Below are 9,392 nucleotides of genomic sequence, written 5' to 3'. Positions count from 1 at the left end.
TTGTTTGGTTGGGAATGAAATCATAGGGGTGTGGAAAACAGTCATCATGTGCTGAGTCTGCCTCTGGATGGGGCCACAGGACCAGCTGAGTCAAGAGTCATGGGTCCTGGTGGGGTCAGTTGGTTGCCAGAAAGTCTGAAACAAATCTCAAAAGACCACTCTCAGTGATGTTACCTATAAGCAATTGGGAAAGTCATAAATCCTGTGGCCACATGACTCCTGAGGAACAAGGGTTTATAGAAACTATACCAGAGTTCAGGCCCCTCCCATAATCCTAATCTTCTGGCCTTTCATCAAACTTATAAATGTGGTTATCAATCTCTGAACAGGGAGGGAGTTAGTTTTAGAGAGGAACTATTGTCTTTGCTTTCAAGTTAGAATATAAATTCCACCCATGGTTAGCTTAGGCTACACTGAGGAATAAGCATAGACAGCTTAGAATTTAGAAGCAAGATGGAGTCAGCCATGTCAGACTTCTTTTACTATCATAATTTTGCAAAGGTTGTTGAAGGCCAGGCCTTTTGTGCTTTTTAAAACTTTAATGAAAGTCTTTGTACAAAGAGAGTCAGAAACCAAACAAAAGAATTGTTCTGTACAGCAGGTACTCAAATAATGTGGGTGTGGGTTTTCTCTTAGTACTCCAGTTTCCTTTCACAATCCAAAGATGTGCACATTAGGTTAATTGGCATGTGTACATTGTACCAATCAGAGTTAATTCAGGTGTGCATGAGGGCACTGTGCAATAGGATGAGGTTCTGTTCAGGTCTGGTTTCTGTGTTGTGCGCTGAGCTTCTGGATACACTCTGGCTATCCTTGACCCTGAACTGGTAGAATAAATAGATTGGAAAATGAATGAAAGAGTTAATACAGCTTATTGTAAAATAAAATTTATAAATTATACAGTGATCATACAAAATGTATGACAATAAACAGTGTGATATGAAAGCGCTCAATGAGCCTGCCATGTTTGTGATTGTTATTGAACTGCGTGGTGGGAGGAAGTGCTGTTTATGTCAGAGGCATTTGAACCAAAGTAACTCCATCTTTTTTTTTTTTTTTTTGAGACAGAGTTTCGCTTTTGTTGCCCAGGCTGGAGTGCAATGGCTCGATCTCGGCTCACCGGATGGGCCACCATGCCTGGCTAATTTTTTTGTATTTTTAGCAGAGACGGGGTTTCTCCATGTTGGTCAGGCTGGTCTCAAACTCCCGACCACAGGTGATCCGCCCGCCTTGGCCTCACAAAGTGCTGGGATTACAGGCATGAACTACTGTGCCCGGCCTGCAACTCCATCTTTTGTAGGGACTGGGTACAATAAGGCTGAGACCTACTGGACTGCATTCCCAGGAGCATAGGCATTCTTAGTCACAGGATGAGATAGGAGGTTGGCACAAGATACAGGTCACAAAGACATTGTTGGTAAAACAGCATGTGATAAAGAAGCTGACCAAAACCAAGATGGTGACCAAATTGACCTCTGATAATTCTGTTCATTATATGCTAATTAGAATGCATTAGGATGCTAAAAGACACTCCCATCAGCACCACGACAGTCTACAAATACCACAGCAATGTTGGGAAGTTACTCTATATGGTCTAAAAAGGGGAGAAACCCTCAGTTCTGGGAATTGTCTACCCCTTTCCTGGAAAACTCATGAATAATCCACCCCTTGTTTAGCATATAATAAAGAAATAACTATAAGTATTATCAGTTAAGCATTCCAAGCTGCTGCTCTGCCTATGCAGTAGCCATTATTTTGTTTCTTTACTTCTCTAATAAACTTACTCTCAGTTTCTGGATTCGCTTCAAATTCTTTCTTGCATGAGATCCAATAACCCTCTCTTGGGGTCTGGTTTGGGACCCCTTTCCAGTAACCCCTTTCCAAAAACTTAACACTTTTTGCTTTGCAAACATTTATTTCTTGATTTAACCCAACACCATTATGACTGTCATCACTACCTGATTCACCAAAATTGGATAATTATCTTGTTTTATTAATCCTTTAAAATGTATGTACAGCTCATATTTATTTCAGTGTTTAATATTAGAGGTGTTTTTTGTCCTTATTTAGAAGTTTTGTAATGTTTTTGTGACTTGAAATATGCCTTAGGAACTTAACTCTTGTTTATATCAATTAGCCTAAGGTAAATTTGGTTTTATTATGCATTATTTAGCTCAAAGTCGCAGCTTCAATAACCTATTGAGGAAAGAAAAATAGCTCAGAGCAGTTTGAGTTATATGAGGTTTGCAAAATTTTTAAGCCCAGAGAAACATGAGTATGGGACTTTGGTCACATACACCCCCATTCCCACTGCTTCCCAACCCAGGTCCAGGGGTAACTTTTTTTTTTTTTGAGATGGAGTCTCACTCTGTCGCCCAGGCTGGAGTGCAGTGGCACAATCTCGGCTCACTGCAACCTCCGCCTCCCAGGTTTAAGCAATTCTCCTGCCTCAGCCTCCTGAGTAGCTGGGATTAGAGGCAGCTGCCACCATGTGGAGTAATTTTTGTATTTTTAGTAGAGACGGGGTTTCTCCACGTTGGTCAGACTGGTCTTGAACTGCTGACCTCGTGATCCACCCACGTCGTCCTCCCAGAGTGCTGGGATTACAGGCCTGAGCCACTGCACCTGGCCGCCCAGGGGTAATTGTTTAAAAGCATTTGTTCTCATGGCTAGGTGCCTCACTTATTTTCATGCTTCTGGAATTTGTGATACAAAGAACAACGTATAGACAATCAATAGCTTATGTTATTTTAATGTAAATTTTTGGTAAAAAAAGTATGAGCTGCCTCTTCTCTTTTGCTTTAAAAAGCCACTTGTAACTGCTGCTAATCAGAGTGTACATTTAGGACAACTTGAATCTGTGCCCTCGGTAGCCATCCTTAAGCTTTGAGATCAGATAAACTATATTTAATCATATTTTCTGAATCTCATTATTTAAGGTTGATGCTATCTATGAAGTTAAATGAGGACTTACTGTAGTTTAATGCTTTGCAAAATTCATTGCTATGTAATACCTTGGCTGCTTCCTCCTCTCTCTGCCTGAAGGTGGTGTCTTCTATTACCTGATTGCGCCAGGACTTAGGAAATGGTATATTATTGTTGGGAAAATACAATTAAAAACAAAATATTCACAGCATTTTGGGAGGCCAAGGCAGGAGGATCACTTGAGCCCAGGAGTTCAAGACCAGCCTGGGCAACATAGTGAGACCCTGTCTCTCTCTCAAAAAAAAAAAAAAAAATATTGCTCTTTCCAGACCTGACTAAGCAGGAGGTGCCATCATGGGAGTTGACATCTGCCACAACAAGGATCGAAAGTTTCACCAGCAAGGAGCTCAAGAGCCAGGATATCTACCTGAGGCTGTTGGTCAAGTTGTACAGGTTTCTGGCCAGAAGAACCAATTCCGCATTCAACCAGGTTGTGCTGAAGAGGTTGTTTATGAGTCGCACCAACCGGCCGCCTCTGTCCCTTTCCCGGATGATCCAGAAGATGAAGCTTCCTGGCCGGGAAAACAAAATGGCCCTGGTTGTGGGGACCATAACGGATGACGTGCAGGTTCAGGAGGTCCCCAAACTGAAGGTATGTGCACTGCGCGTGACCAGCCGGGCCCGCAGCCGCATCCTCAGGGCAGGGGGCAAGATCCTCACTTTCGACCAGCTGGCCCTGGACTCCCCCAAGGGCTGCGGCACTGTCCTGCTCTCTGATCCTCGCAAGTGCCGAGAGGTGTACTGGCATTTGGGCAAGGCCCCAGGAACCCCGCACAGCCACACCAAAGCCTACGTCTGCTCCAAGGGCCGGAAGTTCGAGCGTGCCAGAGGCCAACTGGCCCCCCCAGGCTACAAAAACTAACCCTGGATCCTACCCTCTTATTAAAAAGATTTTGAGTGCAAAACAAACAAACAAACAAACAAACAAACAAACGAAAAAAACCTGCCAACCCCCAAATCCTCTCCACAATGGTAGTAGAGATAGAAAAGTTTTATTATTGAATGAACATTAAACCACAATATGATGGACATCATAGGCAACTCATTAAGAGATTGAAAAGACACAAGGAATCTCACCCGTTTATATTGACAAGCAGATGCAACCCATTACAAACATGTTTTCAAGATAAACAAAAATAGGCTTCAAGTAAGAAAACTTGACAGCATATTTTGTCACATATAGTTCATCTTAAGTTTAGCATAATTGTTAGCAGGACCACCATTGTTAGCTAATTGGTTTTATCCAAATGAGAAGAAGCAAACTCCTCAAATCTTTTCGTGAGGATATAGTTTTGAAGATTGGGCCAAGGCACCCTGCCCACCAAAATTCAGTTCTTACCCTCCCAGAAGAACTATGAGAGCTATCTCCCTTGAATACATATTTTGAAACATGGCTCCCAGGTCCTAAATTGTGAGACTGAGAAGAGGTTTATTTAGCCATTATAAAGATGTAACATACATTTGAAAAGGACAGAGGATTAAATTCTGAAAGAAAAAGGAGAGGTCAGAGCTGTGTCTTCCTTTATTTCCACAGAAAAAAAATTAAGTCTTTTACTTTTTTTTTGAGATAGAGTCTCACTTTGTCACCCAGGCTGGAGTGCAGTGGTGCAATCTCTACTCGCTGCAGCCTTCACCTCCTGGGTTCAAGCAATTGTCGTGCCTCAGCCTCCCAAGTAGCTTGGATTACAGGCCCATGCCACCATGCCTAGCTAATTTTTGTATTTTTAGTAGAGACAGAGTTTCACAATGTTGGATAGGCTGGTCTCAAACTCCTTACCTCAAGTGATCTGCTCACCTTGGCCTCCCAAAGTGGTGGGATTACAGGTGTGAGCCACCTTACTAGGCCAAGTCTTTTAATTTGTTTGTGTGCTTATAAGAAAAGAAAAGTAGCTAAGAGCAGTCTGAGTTCTGTGAGGTATGCAGAATTTATCAGGTCCGGAGAGACATAAATGTGGGACTTCAGTTGGGCATTTTTTTTTTTTTTTTTTTTTTTGAGACGGAGTCTTGCTCTGTTGCCCAGGCTGGAGTGCAATGGTTTGATCTTGGCTCAATGCGACCTCTGCCTCCTGGATTCAAGCGACTCTCCTGCCTCAGCCTCCTGAGTAGCTGGAACTACAGGCATGTGCCACCATGCCCAGATAATTTTTGTGTTTTTAGTAGAGATGGGGTTTCACCATGTTGGCCAGGCTGTCTCAAACTCCTAATCTCAGATGATCTGCCCGCCTTGGCCTCCCAAAGTGCTGGGATTACAGGTGTGAGCCACCATGCCCTGCCTGTGGCAATTGTTTAAAAGACATTTTGTGCCTGACTAGCTACCTAAGCCATTATCTTCACGTTCCTAGAATTTGTGATACAAAGAAAAATGCATAGCTAATCAGTAGTTTAAGTTATTTTAATGTAAATACTTGCTAAATAATTTAGGAACTGACTCTTCTTATCTGGTTTAAAAACTCATTGTTATGACTGCTAATTGAAGTGTATATTCAGGGCAACTTGAATGTCTGCTCCTGGGTGGCCATCTTCAATCTCTGAGCTCTAGTAAACTCCATACGTAATCATATTTTCTAAATCTCTTTATTTAAGGTTGACACATTATTGTAAAACAACAGGAAGACTGGTCTTATGAAATGCACCACTTCCTTTACTACACGAGAAAAAGATAAATGTTTCAGTTTGAGTCTTTGGGTGAACAAAACAGTGGTTGAGCTAACAGCCTCCTTTTGTTGCTTTTCTCATGGGTGGAACTATGGGGCTGATGATATCCATCATAATTCACACCTCATGTAAGGTATTCAACTTTCTTTCTTTCTTTTCTTTCTTTTGTTTTTTTTTGAAATGGAGTTTTGCTCTTGTTGCCCAGGCTGGAGTGCAATGGCATGATCTTGTCTCACCCCACAATTTCTGCCTCCCGGCTTCAAGTGATTCTCCTGCCTCAGCCTCCTGAGTAGGTGGGATTGCAGGCATGTGCCACCATGCCTGGCTAATTTTGTATTTTCAGTAGAGATGGGGTTTCTCCGTGTTGTTCAGGCTGGTCTCAAACTCCAACCTCAGGTGATCCACCTGCCTCAGCCTCCCAAAGTGCTGGGATTACAGACATGAGCCACTGTGGCTGGCCAGATCCAACTTTCTTACTGTAAACCAAAAATAAGTTCTAAATAAAATTCTAAGCCCCCAACTGGCTGATGGACCCTCCCGTTGGCCAAGGGCATTCCAAAATTAATCTGAAAAACTAGTTTAGGCCATGATGGGAAGTGGAGGGTGGTGGGTATCAGATATGCCTCACAGCTGACCAGCATTAACATAAACATAGAGACCTTAAGACTGATAGAACAGACTCCAAGTGTGATAAGAAACATCTATAATCTATTCTCTCTGAAGCCTGCTACCTGGAGGCCTTATCTGCATGATGAAGCCTTGGTCTCTACAACCCCTTATCATAACCCGCTCATTTCTTTCTATTGATTCCAGGTCTTTAGGTAATACTATTTAAACCAATTGCCAATCAGAAAACCTTTAAATTTCTAAAATGTATGACCTGGAAGACACCCACCCCCAAACCCCACTCCCAGTTGTCCCACCTTTCTGGACCAAACCAGTGTACATCTTACAGGTATTGACTAATGTCTTATGTCTCCCTAAAATGTATAAAATCAAGTTGTAGCTCAAGTTGTAGAGCACATCTTCTCAGGACCTCCCAAGGGCTGTGTCACAGGCCAATGGTCACTTATATTTGTTAGTTTGTTTTTGAGACAGGGTCATGCTCTGTCACCCAGGCTGGAGGGCAGTGGTGTGATCTTGGCTTACTGCAGCTTCAACTTCTTGGACTCAAGTGATCCTCCCACCTCAGCCACCTGAGTAGCTAGGACTACATGCATGCACCACCATGCCTAGCTAATTTTGCTTATTTTTTTTGTAGACATGATGTTTGACTGTGTTGTCCAGGCTGGTCTCAAACTCCTGCACTCAAGTTATCCTCCCATCTAGGCCTTCTAAAGTGCTGAGATTATAGGCGTGAGACACCATGCCTGGCCAGTCACTCATATTTGTCTCAGAATAAATATCTTCAAATATTTGAGATTTATTTGACTCTTTTCTTTTTTTTTCCTTCTGAGGTGGAGTCTTCCTCTGTTACCCAGGCTGGAGCGCAGTGGTGCAATCTTGGCTCACTGCAACCTCCGGGGTTCAGGCAATTCTCCTACCTCAGCTTCCCTAGTAGCCGGGATTACAGGTGTGCACTACCATGTCCAGCTAATTTTTGTATTTTTAGTAGAGATGGGGTTTCACCATGTTGGCCAGGCTGATTTCAAACTCCTGATCTCAAGTGTCTGCCCACCTCGGCCTCCCAAAGTGCTGGGATGACAGGTGCGAGCCACTGCACTTGGCCTGTTTGACTCTTCATCCATATAACTGACAAGGATTGTTTGCTTGACCTACCTTTACTCAAGTTCCCAAACCTTCTCCTGAGCCCATCTGTGCACTTCTTTGTAAAATCCATTTTTAGGAATGTAGGCATGTGGTTCCAAGATGGCTAAATAGGAACAGCTCCAGTCTACAGCTTCCAGCATGAGTGACACAGAAGATGGGTGACTTCTGCATTTCCATCTGAGGTACCAGGTTCATCTCATGGGGGCTTGTTGGACAGTGGGTGCAGTACAGTGGGTGTAGCCCACCAAGCGTGAGCCAAAGCAGGGTTAGGCATCGCCTCACCCAGGAAGCACAAGGGGTCAGGGAATTTCCTTTCCTAGCCAAGGGAAGCTGAGACAGACAGCACCTGGAAAATCGGGTCACTCCCACCCTAATACTGCGCTTTTCCAATGGTCTTAGCAAACGGCACACCAGGAGATTATATCCCGTGCCTGGCTCGGAAGGTCCCGCACCCATGGAGCCTCGCTCATTGCTAGCACAGCAGTCTGAGATTGAACTGCAAGGTGGCTGGGGGAGGCTGGGGGAGGGGCGCCTGCCATTGCTGAGGCTTGAGTAGGTAAACAAAGCGGCCAGGAGATTTGGCCAGCTCAAGGAGACCTGCCTGCCTCTGTAGACTCCACCTCTGGGAGCAGGGCATAGCTGAACAAAAGGCAGCAGAAACTTCTGCAGACTTAAATGTCCCCGTCTGACAGCTTTGAAGAGAGTAGTGGTTCTCCCAGCATGGAGTTTGAGATCTGAGAATGGACAGACTGGCTCCTCAAGTGGGTCCCCGAATCCTGAGTAGCCTAACTGGGAGGGACCTCCTAGTAGGGGCAGACTGACACCCCACACGGCCGGGTACCCCTCTGAGATGAAGCTTCCAGAAGAACGATCAGGCAGCAACATTTTCTGTTCTGCAATATTCACTGTTCTGCAGCCTCCGCTGGTGATACCCAGGCAAACAGGGTCTGGAGTGGACCTCCAGCAAACTCCAACAGACCTGCAGCTGAGGGTCCTGACTGTTAGAAGGAAAACTAACAAATAGAAAGGACATCCACACCAAAACCCCATAGGTACGTCACCATCATCAAAGACCAATGGTAGATAAAACCATAAAGATGGGGACAAACCAGAGCAGAAAAGCTGAAAATTCTGAAAACCAGAGCATCTCTTCTCCTCCAAAGGAATGTGGCTCCTCACCAGCAATGGAACAAAGCTGGATGGAGAATGACTTTGACGAGTTGAGAGAAGAAGGCTTCAGATGATCAAACTTCTCCGAGCTAAAGGAGGAAGTTTGAACCCATTGCAAAGAAGCTGAAAACCTTGAAAAAAGATTAGACAAATGGCTAATTAGAATAACCAGTGTAAAGAAGTCCTTAAATGACCTGACGGAGCTGAAAACCATGGCACGAGAACTACGTGACACATGCACAAGCTTCAGTAGCCAATTTGATCAAGTGGAAGAAAGGGTATCAGTGATTGAATATCAAATTAATGAAATGAGGCAAGAAGAGAAGTTTAGAGAAAAAAGAGTAAAAATAAATGAACAAAGCCTCCAAGAAATATGGGACTATGTGAAAAGACCAAATCTATGTCTGATTGGTGTACCTGAAAGTGACGGGGAGAATGGAACCAAGTTGGAAAGCACTCTATTATCCAGGATAACTTCCCCAATCTAGCAAGGCAGGCCAACATTCAAATTCAGGAAATGCAGAGAATGCCACAAAGATACTCGTCGAGAAGAGCAACTCTAAGACACATAATTGTCAGATTCATCTAAGTTGAAATGAAGGAAAAATGTTAAAGGCAGCCAGAGAGAAAGGTCGGGTTACCCACAAAGGGAAGCCCATCAGACTGATAGCGGATCTTTCGGCAGAAACTCTACAAGCCAGAAGAGAGTAGGGGCCAATATTCAACATTCTTAAAGAAAAGAATTTTCAACCCAGAATTTCATATCCAGCCAAACTAAGTTTCATAAGTGAAGGAGAAATAAAATCCTTTAC

At 43.8% G+C, this 9,392-nt stretch overlaps 1 pseudogene; it reads left to right on the top strand.

Moving 5' to 3' along the window:
- The first annotated feature begins 3,279 nt into the window (after positions 1-3,279).
- Positions 3,280-3,847, top strand: LOC108527944 (60S ribosomal protein L18 pseudogene; annotated as a pseudogene).
- Positions 3,848-9,392: the final 5,545 nt, after the last annotated feature.

This window comes from Rhinopithecus bieti, unplaced genomic scaffold (assembly GCF_001698545.2).
Source record: "Rhinopithecus bieti isolate Rb0 unplaced genomic scaffold, ASM169854v2 scaffold_4640, whole genome shotgun sequence".
Taxonomy (NCBI): domain Eukaryota; kingdom Metazoa; phylum Chordata; class Mammalia; order Primates; family Cercopithecidae; genus Rhinopithecus; species Rhinopithecus bieti.
Note: the sequence above shows the minus strand (reverse complement) of the source record. Positions and strands in the feature narration are given on the sequence as shown.